The sequence below is a fragment of the Salmo salar genome, chromosome 22 (genome assembly GCF_965601325.2).
Source record: "Salmo salar chromosome 22, fSalSal1, whole genome shotgun sequence".
Classification (NCBI taxonomy): Eukaryota; Metazoa; Chordata; class Actinopteri; order Salmoniformes; family Salmonidae; genus Salmo; species Salmo salar.
The window spans coordinates 30,355,001-30,372,295 of NC_138312.1; positions in this window are offsets into that span (position 1 = coordinate 30,355,001).

A 17,295-nucleotide genomic window follows, 5' to 3' on the forward strand; every position below is an offset into this window, starting at 1 on the left:
TGTTCAGATATCCTGTGGCATTCAAATGTTGCTCCACATTTATCAAGGGGCCCAATGTGTGCCATGAAAACACACCCCACACCATCCCACCACCACCACCAGCCTGCAATGTTGACACACAGCCAGTGGTGGGAAAAGTAACCAATTTTCATACTTAAGTAAAAGTAAAGATACCTTAAATGAAAATTACTCAAGTAAAAGTAAAAACCACCCAGTAAAATACTACTTGAGTAAAAATCTAAAAGTATTTGGTTTTAAATGTACTTAAGTGTCACGCTCTGACCTAAGAGAGCTGTTTTTTCTCTGTTTAGTTAGGTCAGGGTGTGATAGGGGGTGGGCATTCAATGTTTTGGCCGGGTATGGTTTCCAATCAGGGGCAGCTGTCTATCGTTGTCTCTGATTGGAAGCCATACTTAGGCAGCCTTTTTCCCCCTTGGTTTTCGTGGGTAGTTGTTTTCTGTTTTGTTAGTATAACCTGACAGAACTGTTGGCTGTCGTTTTGTTTTCTTTGTTTAAGTGTTTTCATTAAAAGTAAAGATGAGCACTCAACACGCTGCGCCTTGGTCCCCTTTATACGATGCATGTTACATTAAGTATCAAAAGTACAAGTATAAATCATCGTGTCGTCTGCTTTGCTTATATTAAGCAAACCAGACAACACGATTTTCTTGTTTTTTACATTTACGGATAGCCAGGGTCACAGTTCAACACTCAGACATCATTTACAAATGAAGCATTTGTGTTTAGTGAGTCCTCCAGATCAGAGGCAGTAGGGATGACCAGGGATAGTCTCTTGATAAGTGCGTGAATTAGACCATTTTCCTGTCCTGCTAAGCATTCAAAATGTAACGAGTACTTTTGTGTGTCAGGGAAAATGTAAGGAGTAAAAAGTACATTATTTTCTTTAGGAATGTAGTGGAGTAAAAAAATATAAATAGTAAAGTACAGATACCCAAAAAAACTACTTAACCTCTATGGGCTAGGCGGGACGAATTCGTCCCACCTACGTAACAGCCACTTGAAGCCTGTGGCGCGATTTTCAAAACCTTAAAAATCCTATTACTTCAATTTCTCAAACATATGACTATTTTACAGCTATTTAAAGACAAGACTCTCGTTAATCTAACCACACTGTCCGATTTCAAAAAGGCTTTACAACGAAAGCAAAACATTAGATTATGTCAGCAGAGTACCAAGCCAGAAATAATCATACACCCATTTTTCAAGCTAGCATATAATGTCACAAAAACCCAGAAGACAGCTAAATGCAACACTAACCTTTGATGATCTTCATCAGATGACAACCCTAGGACATTATGTTATACAATACATGCATGTTTTGTTCAATCAAGTTCATATTTATATCAAAAACCAGCTTTTTACATTAGCATGTGACGTTCAGAACTAGCATACCCCCGCAAACTTCCGGGGAATTCGCTAACATTTTACTAAATTACTCACGATAAACGTTCACAAAAAGCATAACAATTATTTTAACAATTATAGATACAGACCTCCTCTATGCACTCGATATGTCCGATTTTAAAATAGCTTTTTGGTGAAAGCACATTTTGCAATATTCTAAGTACATAGCCCAGGCATCACGGGCTAGCTATTTAGACACCCGGCAAGTTTAGCACTCACCATAATCATATTTACTATTATAAAAGTTTGATTACCTTTTGTTGTCTTCGTCAGAATGCACTCCCAGGACTGCTACTTCAATAACAAATGTTGGTTTGGTCCAAAATAATCCATCGTTATATCCGAATAGCGGCGTTTTGTTTGTGCGTTCCAGACACTATCCGAAATGGTAAAGAAGGGTCGTGCGCATGGCGCAATTCGTGACAAAAAAATTGTAAATATTCCATTACCGTACTTCGAAGCATGTCAACCGCTGTTTAAAATCAATTTTTATGCCATTTTTCTCGTAGAAAAGCGATAATATTCCGACCGGGAATCTCCTTTTCGGCAAACAGAGGAAAAAATCACAAAGACGGGGGCGGTCAGGTCACGCGCCTAAGCCCAGAGTCCCTTGATCGGCCACTTGAGAAAGGCGATAATGTGTTTCAGCCTGGGGCTGGGATGACGACATTCAGGTTTTTCCCGGGCTCTGAGCGCCTATGGACGACGTAGGAAGTGTCACGTTAGAGCAGAGATCCTTAGTAAAAGATAGAGATGGCAAAGAAGTTCCAGAAATGGTCAGACAGGCCACTTCCTGTAAAGGAATCTCTCAGGTTTTGACCTGCCATTTGAGTTCTGTTATACTCACAGACACCATTCAAACAGTTTTAGAAACTTTAGGGTGTTTTCTATCCATATGTAATAAGTATATGCATATTCTAGTTACTGGGTAGGAGTGGTAACCAGATTAAATCGGGTACGTTTTTTATCCAGCCGTGTCAATACTGCCCCCTAGCCCTAACAGGTAGTACTTAAAATTATTTTCACTTAGGTACTTTACACCACTGCACGCGGCATGATGGATGTGTCACGACTTCCGCCGAAGTCGGCTCCTATCCTTGTTCGTTCGGCGGTCGACGTCACCGGCTTTCTAGCCATCGCCGATACACTTTTTCATTTATCCATTCGTTTTGTTTTGTTCCCTGCACACCTGGTTTACATTCCCTAATCACACTGCATGTATTTATTCCTCTGTTCCCCCCCATGTCTTTGTGTGAAATTGTTTTGTTACGTGTGTAGTGTGATGCGCCAGACTGGTTTTTCCCCCGGGTATCGTATTTTGACCCGTTGTATGTATTTGTCATACATTTATATATTTGTGAGTGTTTTCGCGCTTATTTACTTTTACCTGTGGCTGGAGGATTTTGGACGCAGTTGCGTCTGTCTTTTGTGCTTCTGCCAAATAAAGTGCTCCTGATCACAACTAACTGCTCTCCTGCACCTGACTTCGTACCAGTAGCGCACAACCTTGTCAGGATGCATGTACTCATGTGGTTTTCTCCATACCATAGTCCTCCCATCAGCGTGAAACAGCAGGAACCGGGATTCATCAGACCAGGAAATGTTTTTCAAATGTTCCAGTGTCCAGTGTTTCCGTTCCTTAGCCCACTGTAACCTCAATTTCTTGTTTTTTGATGAAAGAAGTGGAACTCTGTTAAGGTTATCGGCTGCTATAGCTCATTCGTGTCAAGGTTCCGACGAGTTGTGCATTCATTTATGGGTCTTAAAAGAGTTACAAAAATATTCCAAAATATTCATCCTGTTTGCAATAAGGGACTAAAGCAAAACTGAAATAAAATGTGGTCAAAAGAATGAACTTTATGTCCTGAATACAAAGCGTTATGTTTGGGGCAAATCCAACACAACACATCACTGAACACCACTCCTCATATTTTCAAGCATGGTGGTGGCTGCATGACTTTATAGGTATGCATGATTTTATAGGTATGCTTGTCATCGGCAAGGACGTGGGAGGTTTTTTTTACGACAAAAAGAAACGGAATGGAGCTAAGCACAGGCAAAATCCTAGAGGAAAAGTTGGTTCAGTCTGCTTTCCACCAGACACTAGGAGACAAACTTACCTTTCAGCAGGACAATAACCTAAAACACAAAGGCCAAATACACACTGGTAATGCTTACCAAGATGACTTTTTTTCACCTTTATTTAACCAGGTAGGCTAGTTGAGAACAAGTTCTCATTTGCAACTGCGACCTGGCCAAGATAAAGCAAAGCAGTTGGACACATACAACAACACAGAGTTACACATGGAATAAACAGACATACAATCAATAATACAATAGAAAAATCTATATACAGCATGTGCAAATAAGGTAGGATAAGTGAGGTAAGGCAATAAATAGGCCATGGTGGCGAAGTAATTACGATATAGCAATTAAACACTGGAATGGTAGAATGTGCAGAAGATTAATGTGCAAGTAGAGATACTGGGGTGCAAAGGAGCAAGATAAATAAATAAATACAGTATGGGGATGAGGTAGATTGGATGGGCTATTTACAGATGAGCTATGTACAGGTGCAGTGATCTGTGAGTTACTCTTTCAGCTGGTACTTAAAGCTAGTGAGGGAGGTAAGAATTTCCAGCTTTAGTGATTTTTGCAGTTCGTTCCAGTCATTTGCAGCAGAGAACTGGAAGGAGAGGTGGCCAAAGGACGAATTGGCTTTGGGGGTGACCAGTGAGATATACCTGCTGGAGCGCGTGCTACGGGTGGGTGCTGCTATGGTGACCAGTGAGCTGAGATAAGGCAGGGCTTTACCTAGCAAAGACTTGTAGATGACCTGGAGTGAGGGCCAGCCAACGAGAGAGTACAAGTTGCAGTGGTGGGTAGTATATGGGGCTTTGGTGACAAAACGGATGGCACTGTGATAGACTGCATCCAATTTGATGAGTAGAGTGTTGGAGGCTATTTTGTAAATGACATCGCCGAAGTCGAGGATTGGTAGGATGGTCAGTTTTACGAGGGTATGTTTGGCAGCCTGAGTGAAGGATGCTTTGTTGCGAAATAGGAAGCCGATTCTAGATTTAATTTTGGATTGGAGATGTTTAATGTGAGTCCGGAAGGAGAGTTTACAGTCTAACCAGACACCTCATGTGAATTCTCAATTTTTTTCTTTCAGCCTTTGAATGAATACAACGTCGCCCGGTTGGAATATTATTGCTGTTTTACAAGAAAAATAGCATAAAAATTGATTTTAAACAGCGTTTGACATGCTTCGAAATACGGTAATGGAATATTTTTACATTTCTTGTCACGAAATGCGCTCACGCGTCACCCTTCGGATACTGACCTGAATGCACGAACAAAACAGAGGTATTTGAATATAACTATGGATTATTTGGAACCAAAACAACATTTGTTGTTGAAGTAGAAGTCCTGGGAGTGCATTCTGACGAAGAACAGCAAAGGTAATCCAATTTTTCTTATAGTAAATCTGAGTTTGGTGAGGGCCAAACTTGGTGGGTGTCAAATTAGCTAGCCGTGATGGCCGGGCTATGTACTCAGAATATTGCAAAATGTGCTTTCGCCGAAAAGCTATTTTAAAAACTGACACCGCGATTGCATAAAGGAGTTCTGTATCTATAATTCTTAAAATAATTGTTATGTATTTTGTGAACGTTAATCGTGAGTAGTTTAGTAAATTCACCGGAAGTTTGCAGTGGGTATGCTAGTTCTGAACATCACATGCTAATGTAAAAAGCTGGTTTTTGATATAAATATGAACTTGATTGAACAAGGCATGCATGTATTGTATAACATAATGTTCTAGGAGTGTCATCTGATGAAGATCATCAAAGGTTAGTGCTGCATTTAGCTGTGGTTTTGGTTTTTGTGACATATATGCTTGCTTTGAAAATGGCTGTGTGATTATTTTTGGCAGGGTACTCTCCTGACATAATCTAATGTTTTGCTTTCGCTGTAAAGCCTTTTTGAAATCGGACAATGTGGTTAGATTAACGAGAGTCTTGTCTTTAAAATTGTGTAAAATAGTCATATGTTTGAGAAATTGGAGTTATAGCATTTTTGAGGTATTTGTATTTCGCGCCACGCGAACGTCCCTCCTTGCCCAGGGAGGTTAATGAGGGAAATAAGTATTTGACCCCCTCTCAATCAGAAAGATTTCTGGATTTCTGGCTCCCAGGTGTCTTTTATACAGGTAACGAGCTGAGATTAGGAGTACACTCTTAAAGGCAGTGCACCTAATCTCAGTTTGTTACCTGTATAAAAGACACCTGTCCACAGAAGCAATCAATCAGATTCCAAACTCTCCACCATGGCCAAGACCAAAGAGCTCTCCAAGGATGTCAGGGACAAGATTGTAGACCTACACAAGGCTGGAATGGGCTACAAGACCATCGCCAAGCAGCTTGGTGAGAAGGTGACAACAGTTAGTGCGATTATTCACAAAGGGAAGAAACACAAAAGAACTGTCAATCTCCCTCGGCCTGGAGCTCCATGCAAGATCTCACCTCGTGGAGTTGCAATGATCATGACAACGGTGAGGAATCAGCCCAGAACTACACGGGAGGATCTTGTCAATGATCTCAAGGCAGCTGGAACCATAGTCACCAAGAAAACAATTGGTAACACACTATGCCGTGAAGGACTGAAATCCTGCAGCGCCTGCAAGGTCCCCCTGCTCAAGAAAGCACATATACATGCCCGTCTGAAGTTTGCCAATGAACATCTGAATGATTCAGAGGACAAAGCTGAAGGTTTGAGTTGTCAAACGTCAGCCTCGAAACATTAATGACTTGGAGAAGATCTGCAAAGAGGAATGGGACAAAATCCATCCTGAGATGTGTGCAAACCTTGTGGCCAACTACAAGAAACGTCTGACCTCTGTGATTGCCAACAAGAGTTTTGCCACCAAGTACTAAGTTATGTTTTGCAGAGGGGTCAAATACTTATTTCCCTCATTAAAATGCAAATCAATTTATAACATTTTTGACATGTGTTTTTCTGGATTTTTTTGTTGTTATTCTGTCTCTCACTGTTCAAATAAACCTACCATTAAAATTATAGACTGATCATTTCTTTGTCAGTGGGCAAACGTACAAAATCAGCAGGGGATCAAATACTTTTTCCCCTCACTGTATACAGAATGGTGTCGTCTGCGTAGAGGTGGATCGAAGAATCACCAGCAGCAAGAGCGACATCATTGATGTATACAGAGAAGAGAGTCGGCCCGAGAATTGAACCCTGTGGCACCCCCATAGAGACTGCCAAATGTGCGGACAACAGGCCCTCCGATTTGACATACTGAACTCTATCAGAGAAGTAGTTGGTGAACCAGGCGAGGTAATCATTTGAGAAACCAAGGCTGTTGAGTCTGCCAATAAGAATGTTGTGATTGACAGAGTCGGCTGCGCAGTAATGTCTCTTATCGATGGCGGTTATGATATCGTTTAGGACCTTGAGCGTGGCTGATGTGCACTGAGGTGAACTCTTCCTAAGTTAAAAAAAAATAGTATTGTGTTGTTTAAAAATGAATATGAACTTATTTTCTTTGCATTATTCGAGGTCTGACAACACTGCATAGTTTTTTTATTATTTTGACCAGTTGTCATTTTCTGCAAATAAATGCTCTAAATGACAATATTTATATTTAGAATTTGGGAGAAATGTTGTAAGTAGTTTATAGAATAAAACAAACATTTTCATTTTACCCAAACACATACCTATAAATAGTAAAACCAGAGAAACTGATAATTTTGCAGTGGTCTCTTAATTTTTTCCAGAGCTGTAAATAAAATATGATTGTCATAATTTTAAATTCCAATCTTTGTCTAGGAAATTAAATATTGTGGAAATAGGAAAAAATAATCTAATGAACACACCCACCCCACAGTTCCACTCCAGACTCTGGGGCACCATATTGTCTTGCCGCTGTTACAACCATCAATCCTGACCAAGAGCAGGACACTCTTTCAAATGGATACATCCTCTCAGCCTCGATTGCCTAAACTAATCAGAGATTAACAACCCACACACACACCACTCCTTCCAGATCAAAGTAATCAGATCATGGCGATCCCACAGTTCTAACATTTTATAACACACCAAAATCATGAGGTGAAATGTACCTATTATAAAACATAATAACCCCCTCAAAAATCACGAGGTGAGTTACCTTTTGACAGATTAAACACTACATCAACCACTTTGCGGTTTTTGGGAGGATAATACTTACTATAATATTTAATAATAATAAATATTTAATATTTACTATAGTATTGTACAACATTCTATTGTATGTACTACACATGATCAAGGGATTCTACAGTGTATAGTATACTACAGTTTATTATATAATTCTATAGTAAGTACTGTAGTATTCTATAGTATATTGTAGTATTTTTTTAATGTTGAGCGGACTAAGACAGAATTCATATTGTTTAGTCCTCTCACCCCCAGCAGAGTGCAGTATAACAACAGCCAGCCAGTCAACCAGGCTGTCAGTCTACATGGGTTTCCAACCTCCACACATGACCCCACAGAAACTGGGTCGTATTCATTAGGGAAGAGAACAAGTTTTAAAAGATTTTAAATTGCTTCTTACTGAACAAGTTATGTAATCCCTCCCTGTTTCGGTCCATTTCTTCAGTTTGTTTTAATTGATTACGATCCTGGTGTCCACCATGTGCTGGTCCCGGCACCGCCTTCCTCTCACTGCTCTTCGACCCTCTACAAGGGCCACACCATGTTAGAAGGATCATGTTGTACAGCTGTGACATTCTGTCTTGATATGTTATACAGCATGCTGATTTTGTTTTAGTTTTTCTAAGTTTGTATGCTGTCAGGCAGGGGACCAACTTTGGTTTTAGAAGTGGTGGGACCACATTTTAATCCAGTCGGATAAACACTCCAAACAGCCTACCCGACTGCTCGGAGGCATCCACATGGTCCTAACGCACACTGTTGCCTAGTATTGTATCACATTCCAATGATAAAACTAGGGGGAACAAAAATGCAATTTCAGAATGTGGGGAGGACATGTCCCCCCCTTCCCCAGTGAAAGTTGCGCCCCTGCTGTCAGGTATTACTTCACCATGTGCAATATACAGGCCCTAACTTAATTACAAAATGTATGACAATATGTAAAGACATGCCATGATAAAACAGGCCATTTGACTTACGGTAATTGGCATAGAGGCACTTGTTATGGCAACTAATTAGCCAATAGATCACATCATGGTGTCTGAATAGTGACTAGGTCAATGATGGCAGCAGGTAGCTTAGCGGTTAAGAGCATTTGGCCAGTAACTGGAAAGTCACTGGTTCGAATCCCCAAGCCGATTAGGTGAAAAATCTGTAGATGTGCCATTGAGCAAGGCACTTAACCCTAATTGCTCTAGATAAGAGCGTCCGCTAAATGACGTAAATGTAAAAATACATTTTGATTTGTTTAACACTTTTGGTTACTACATGATTCCATATGTGTTATTTCATAGTTTTGATGTCTTCCTATTATTCTACAATGTAGAAAATAACAAAAATAAAGAAACCCTTGAATGAGTAGATGTGTCCAAAATTTTGACTGGTACTGTATATATACACACACATAATCCCAAATATTCAAAATAAACAATAAGAAATACCGGAACGAGCAATGTCAGTGGCCGGAATCTAAATATATTTAAATACTATATATACAAAAGTTACGTGAACACCCCTTCAAATGAGTGGATTCCGCTATTTCAGCAACACCCATTGATGACAAGTGTGTAAAATCGAGCACACCGCCATGCAATCTCCATAGACAAACACTGGCAGTAGAATGGCCTTACTTAAGAGCTCAGTGACTTAGCACCGTCATAGGATGCCACCTTTCCAACAAGTCAGTTTGTCAAATTTCTGCCCTGCTAGAGCTGCCCCGGTCAACTGTAAGTGCTGTTATTGTGAAGTGGAAACATCTTGGAGCAAGAACGGCTCAGCCGCAAAGCGGTAGGCCACACAAGCCCACAGAACAAGAACACTGAGTGCTGAAGCACGTAGCGCGTAAAAATTGTCTGTCCTCGGTTGCAACACTCATTACCATGTTTCAAACTGCCTCTGGAAGCAACGTCAGCACAATAACTGTTCGTCGGGAGCTTCATGAAATGGGTTTCCATGGCCGAGCAGCCACACAAAAGCCTAAGATCACCATGCGCAATGCCAAGCGTCGGCTGGAGTGGTGTAAAGCTCGCCGCCATTGGACTCTGGAGCAGTGGAAACGCGTTCTCTGGAGTGATGAATCACACTTCACCATCTGGCAGTCCGACGGACTAATCTGGGTTTGGCGGATGCCAGGAGAACGCTACCTGCCCCAATGCATAGCAGCAACTGTAAAGTTTGGTGGAGGAGGAATAATTGTCTGGGGCTGTTTTTCATGGTTCGGGCTAGGCACCTTGGTTTCAGTGAAGGAAACTCTTAAGCTACAGCATACAATAACATTCTAGATGATTCTGTGCTTCCAACTTTGTGGCAACAGTTTAGGGAAGGACCTTTTCTGTTTCAGCATGACAATGCCACGTGCACAAAGCGAGGTCCATACAGAAATGGTTTGTCGAGATCGGTGTGGAAGAACTTGACTAGTACTCTACTATGCCTGCACAGAACCCTGACCGACTGCGAACCAGGCCTAATCGTCCAACATCAGTGCCTGACCTCACTAATGCTCTTGTGGCTGAATGAAAGCTAGTCCCCGCAGTAATGTTTCAACATCTAGTGGAAAACTTTCCCAGAAGACTGGAGGCTGTTATAGCAGCAAAGGGGGGACCATATTAATGCCCATGATTTTGGAACAAGTTGTTCGACGTGCAGATGCCCACATACATTTGGTCATGTAGTGTATACATATGTATTATATATATATATATATATATATATATATATATATATATTTATATAGTGGTGTGTATTGACAGTATGGACAGTATATAAAAATAAAAGGTGTGAACAGCAGTAGTTACAGTTGAACTCGGAAGTTTACATACACTTAGGTTGGAGTCATTAATTACTTTGTGCATGACACAAGTAATTTTTCCAACAATTGTTTACAGACAGATTATTTCACTTATAATTCACTGTATCACAATTCCAGTGGGTCAGAAGTTTACGTACACTAAGTTGACTGTGACTTTAAACAGATTGGAAAATTCCAGAAATTATGTCATGGCTTTAGAAGCTTCTGATAGGCTAATTGACATAATTTGAGTCAATTGGAGGTGTACCTGTGCCTCTTTGCTTGACATCATGGGAAAATCAAAAGAAATCAGCCAAGACCTCAGAAAAAATAATTGTAGACCTCCACAAGTCTGGTTTATCCTTGGGAGCAATTTCCAAACGCCTGAAGATACCACGTTCATCTGTACAAACAATAGTACGCAAGTATAAACACCATGGAACCACGCAGCCGTCATACCGTTCAGGAAGGAGACGCGTTCTATCTCCTAGAGATGAATGTACTTCGGTGCGAAAAGTGCAAATCAATCCCAGAACAGCAGCAAAAGACCTTGTGAAGATGCTGGAGGAAACAGGTACAAAAGTATCTATATCCACAGTAAAACGAGTCCTATATTGAGATAACCTGAAAGGCCACTCCGCAAGGAAGAAACCACTGCTCCAAAACCGCCATAAAAAGCCAGACTACGGTTTGCAGCTGCACATGGGGACAAAGATTGTACTTTTTGGAGAAATGTCCTCTGGTCTGGTGAAACAAAAATAGAACTGTTTGGCCATAATGACCATCGTTATGTTTGGAGGAAAAAGGGGGAGGCTTGCAAGCCGAAGAACACCATCCCAACCGCGAAGCACGGGGGTGGCAGCATCATGTTGTGGGGGTGCTTTGCTGCAGGAGGGACTGGTGCACGTCACAAAATAGATGGCATCATGAGAAAGAAAAATGATGTGGATATATTGAAGCAACATCTCAAGACAGTCAGGAAGTTAAAGCTTGGTCGCAAATGGGTCTTCCAAATGGACAATGACCCCAATAATAAAAGCTGAAACAAATCATTCTGTCTACTATTATTCTGACATTTCACATTCTTAAAATAAAGTGGTGATCCTAACTGACCTAAGACAGGGAATTCTTACTAGGATTAAATGTCAGGAATTGTGAAAAACTGAGTTTAAATGTATTTGGCTAAGGTGTATGTAAACTTCCGACTTCAACTGTATATAGGATGAGCCTTGACTAGAATACAGTATATACATATAAAGTGTGTAAAACAGTACGTAAACACTATTAAAGTGACCATTGTTCAATGACTATGTACATAGGGCAGCAGTCTCTAAGGTGCAGGGTAGAGTACCGGGTGGTACTTGGCTAAAACAATGACTAAGGTTCAGGGCAGGGTACTGGGCAGAGGCCGGCTAGTGGTGACTGTTTAACAATCTGATATAATGCTAAGTCTCTCTGTGCCAGCTTTGATGCACCTGTACTGTCTCTGACAGAGCTGTAGATGTCCTGGAGGGCAGAGGCAGTGTGCCCCCGGTGGTGCGTTGGGCTGACCGTACCACCCTCTGGAGAGCCTTGCAGTTGCGGACAGTGCAATTCCCATACCAGTCGGTGATAAAGCCCGACATGATGCTCTCAATGGTGCATCTGTAGAAGTTTGTGAGGGTCTTAGGGGCCAAGATTATTTTCTTCAGCCCCCTGAGGTTGAAAAGGCGCTGTTGCGCCATTTTAAGTAGTCAACTGTGTGGAAGAGGACTGCCCCCCCCTCAGAGCCTGGTTCCTCTCTAGGTTTCTTCCTAGGTTTCGGCCTTTCTAGGGAGTTTTTCCTAGCCACCGTGCTTCTACATCTGCATTGCTTGCTGTTTGGGGTTTTAGGCTGGGTTTCTGTACAGCACTTTGTGACATTGGGCTGATGTAAAAAGGGCTTCATAAATACATTGTATTGATTGTGGGGATTGCTGAGTTAGGAGCAATCAGCCAATGAAGAAAAACATGTACTTCTTTAAAATGCTGTCACAGACGCTATAATGGCACAGATACAAAGATGTGTCATTTATCCATCTCAATGGCTGTTGTCCACATGCATATCTGCCATCTCATTGGCTAGAATGTTCCCACCTGGTCTTGCCGCCTCCTGCCTGCCTTCCATCTATGAGGACATGTATTTGATTTGATTTTTGATTTGATTTTCATTGTTAAAGCAGTCACTTGACTATCTTGTCAATATAATAGACAATCTTTGGTTAGGGCAAGACTATGGGACAAAGGCCTCCTCCCCTTCCGAAATTTGAAAGATGCGAACACCTGCGAAATCGGGATTTGTCCACATAATCAGTGACGAAAATCTGAGCACCGGCAAAAAAGTTCATTTTGAGTCGTTGCATCCTACAGTCTGTTGACAGACGCTACGATACCAGTTATGTTACGTACGTCTGTCCAATGAGAGATTTGTGTTTTCATAACTTAGCATGTCTGTTGCTTATGATACAAGCTATAGAGTTCGCCAGTTTGTAGCCCGAAAAATCTCTGGTTCGTTCAGCCATTCATTTTAATTTTTTATTTAACCTTTATTTATGGGGGAAATTAATGTTTACGTTACATTTGGTTCTATGAGATAATATCAGTCAGTTATCATGACTTTCATGAATTATGAAGCCTTTCTGTGCTTATATTGATTATATAAATGCTTCAAAATTCACAAAAAGTGACGTTAGCTGATGAAGATGATCTCATATAACAAAATGTATAAGCCTGTGTTTACCACATCTTATTTTTGGCGATTATCCCAAAAAACATGAAAACATTCCCCATAGGCTTTGGCCAACGTGCCATGGCGCAATTAGTCTCTGTTAGTGCCTACAAGAAGACAACATAACTATTGCTCTCTTTTGGGTTCCAATGCACGCAGCTGCAGCACTCTAAAGCCACCAATAGGTGGCAGCAACATCTGCTGTTTCCCACTACAATCCTCAGTCTGTCTGGTCTCTTGATGGAGGATACTTGAGGATGCAAAGCGCTGGACTAATAAATCAGGCTCTGAAACTGTCGGTACAAGTTATGTTAGATTTTATTGCAGTTTAATCAGCCCAATTAATGTTTTAATAGGCCAATATTTCAGAGTGGGAATGGCAATGCGGTGATAAATCGTGTTAGAGGAGCGTATCACCCCTTTTCTCTCAGTCTCTATTTCTCTCACAGCAGAGTTCAGAGTTAATGTGTGTACCTGGTCTGGGGTTTAATGTCAGTGTTTTTAATGTTAACAGGCCAAATACATGTTGCTGCATAATAACAGTCAGTCATCCCTCTCTCACACTCCACTCCTTTGCTCTATCATTCTCTCCTTCTTAATTCTCAGTCATGCCATACATTTGTCCCTTCTCCTTTCTTGTCACTGTTTTCTCCCCCTCTCCTCTCGTATTCTCCTTTTCGTCTGCTCTTCTCTCCTCTCCTCCATTCTTTCTCCTCTTCTCTCTGATGAATGCATCATGTTTAAACACGGCCTCACCCCACCTCTGGGTCTCCCACAGCGTTTAATGTCTCTTTACCCTCTCCCCTTCTCTCTTTTTGTGGATCTCTCCATTTCTCCATTTGTCATTCCTGATCCCTCGCTCCCATCATCTACACACCTTAATCGCCTACTTATCCCTCTTCTCCTCCCCGTCACCCTCTTTCTTTCCTAATTTTCCTTTGACCTTCACCCACCCTTCTTCATCACTCTCTCCTTGTCTGTCCTCCTCCGTCCCCCCGTCCCCATCTACTCCCTCCCTCTCCCAGGCAGAGTGAAGGAGTAATGGAATGCAAAATCAACATTCCTGTGACATTTTGGGCCCCCTCCTCCCCCCATTAGACCCCACCATTACACCCCAACCCCCCAGTAGCAATGATGTATGATGGTTGGTATGACGATTCTAATAAGGACTTGGGTGAAGGGGTGGATGTAATTAAAGAACAAGGGTCCTGGGAGGAACTGGGGAAGGGAGATCAAATAACATTTTATTTATCACATGCGCCGAATACAACTGGTGTGGACTTTATAATGAAATGCTTGCTAACAAACCTTTCCCAACGATGCAGTTTAAAAATATATATATATACAAAATAAAATAGTAACTTACACAAGAGGAATAAAATAAAATACACAAGAATGGAGCTATATACAGGGAGTACCAGATCAATGTGGAGCTATATACAGGGAGTATCAGTACCAGATCAATGTGGAGCTATATACAGGGAGTACCAGTACCAGATCACTGTGGAGCTATATACAGGGAGTAGCAGTACCAGATCAATGTGGAGCAATATACAGGAAGTACCAGTACCAGATCAATGTGGAGCTATATACAGGGAGTATCAGTACCAGATCAATGTGGAGCTATATACAGGGAGTACCAGTACCAGATCACTGTGGAGCTATATACAGGGAGTACCAGATCACTGTGGAGCTATATACAGGGAGTACCAGTACCAGATCAATGTGGAGCTATATACAGAGAGTACCAGTACCAGATCACTGTGGAGCTATATACAGGGAGTACCAGATCACTGTGGAGCTATATACAGGGAGTACCAGTACCAGATCAATGTGGAGCTATATACAGGGAGTATCAGTACCAGATCAATGTGGAGCTATATACAGGGAGTACCAGCACCAGATCAATGTGGAGCTATATACAGGGAGTACCAGTACCAGATCAATGTGGAGCAATATACAGGGAGTACCAGTACCAGATCACTGTGGAGCTATATACAGGGAGTACCAGATCAATGTGGAGCTATATACAGGGAGTACCAGATCAATGTGAGGCTATATACAGGGAGTACCAGTACCAGATCAATGTGGAGCTATATACAGGGAGTACCAGTACCAGATCAATGTGGAGCTATATACAGGGAGTATCAGTACCAGATCAATGTGGAGCTATATACAGGGAGTATCAGTACCAGATCAATGTGGAGCTATATACAGGGAATACCGGTACCAGATCAATGTGGAGCTATATACAGGGAGTACCAGTACCAGATCACTGTGGAGCTATATACAGGGAGTACCAGTACCAGATCAATGTGGAGCTATATACAGGGAGTATCAGTACCAGATCAATGTGGAGCTATATACAGGGAGTACCAGTACCAGATCAATGTGGAGCTATATACAGGGAGTACCAGTACCAGATCACTGTGGAGCTATATACAGGGAGTACCAGATCAATGTGGAGCTATATACAGGGAGTACCAGATCAATGTGGAGCTATATACAGGGAGTACCAGTACCAGATCAATGTGCAGAGGTACAAAGTATTTGAGGTAGATATGTACATAAAGGCAGGGTAAAGTGACTGGGCATCCGGATAGATAATAATAAGAGTAAAAATAACGAACTGAATAGCAGCAGGAAATGATGTGTAAAAGTGTGTGTGTGTGTGTGTGTGTGCATGTACTTTTGTTTGTGTTGTATCGGTATGCATGTGTGTGTTATGCGTGTGTGTGCTTAAGTAGTGTTAGAATGTGTGAGGGATTTGTGTGAGAGTGTAGTGTGTGTTTGTGAGTGAGTATGTACAGTGCATTCAGAAAGTATTCAGATCCCTTGACATTTTCCACATTTTGTTGCGTTACAGCCTTATTCTAAAATTGATTAAATTGTTTTTTCCCCCTCATCAATCTACACACAATACCCCATAATGACAAAGAAAATACAGGTTTTTAGACATTTTTGCCCCCCCCCCCAAAAAAATTAACTGAAATATCAAATTTACATAAGTATTCAGACCCTTACTCAGTACTTTGTTGAAGAACCTTTGGCAGCAATGACAGCCTTGAGTCTTCTTGGGTATGACGCTACAAGCTTGACACGCCTGTATTTGGGGAGTTTCTCTAATTATTCTCTGCAGATCCTCTCAAGCTCCATCAGGTTGGATGGGGAGCGTCGCTGCACAGCTACTTTCAGGTATCTTCAGAGATGTTTGATTGGGTTCAAGTTCGGTCTATGGCTGGGCCACTCAAGGACATTCAGAGACTTGTTCCGAAGCCAATCCTGCATTGTCTTGGCTGTGTGCTTAGGGTCGTTGTCCTGTTGGAAGGTGAACCTTCACCCTAGTCTGAGTTCCTGAGCGCTCTGGAGCACGTTTTCATCAAGGATCTCTCTGTACTTTGCTCCGTGCATATTTCCCTCGATCCTGACTAGTCTCACAGTCCCTGCTGCTGAAAAAACATCCCCACAGCATGATGCTGCCACCACCATGCTTCACTGTAGGGATGGTACCATGTTTCCTCCAGAAGACAACGCTTTGCATTCAAGCCAAAGAGTTCAATCTTGGTTTCATCAGACCAGAAAATATTGTTTCTTATGGTCAGAGTCCTTTAGGTGCCTTTAGGCAACCTTCAAGCGGGCGGTCATGTGCCTTTTACTGAGGAGTGGCTTCTGTCTGGCCACTACCATAAAGGCCTGATTGGTTTGAGTGCTGCAGAGATGGTTGTCCTTCTGGAAGGTTCTCCCATCTCCACAGAGGAACTCTGGAGCTCTGTCAGAGTGACCATCGGGTTGTTGGTCACCAAGGCCCTTCTCCCCCGATTGCTCAGCTGGTCCGGGCGGCCAGCTCTAAGAAGAGTTTTAGTGGTTCCAAACTTCTTTATTTAAGAATGTTGAAGGCCACTGTGTTCTTGGGGACCTTCAATGCTGTATACATTTGTTGGTACATTTCCCCAGATCTGTGCCTCGACACAATCCTGTCTTGGAGCTCTATGGACAATTCCTTCGACCCCATGGCTTGGTTTTTGCTCTGACATGCACCGTCAACTGTGGGACCTTATATAGACAGGTGTGTGCCTTTCCAAATCATGTCCAATCAATTGAATTTACCACAGGTGGACTC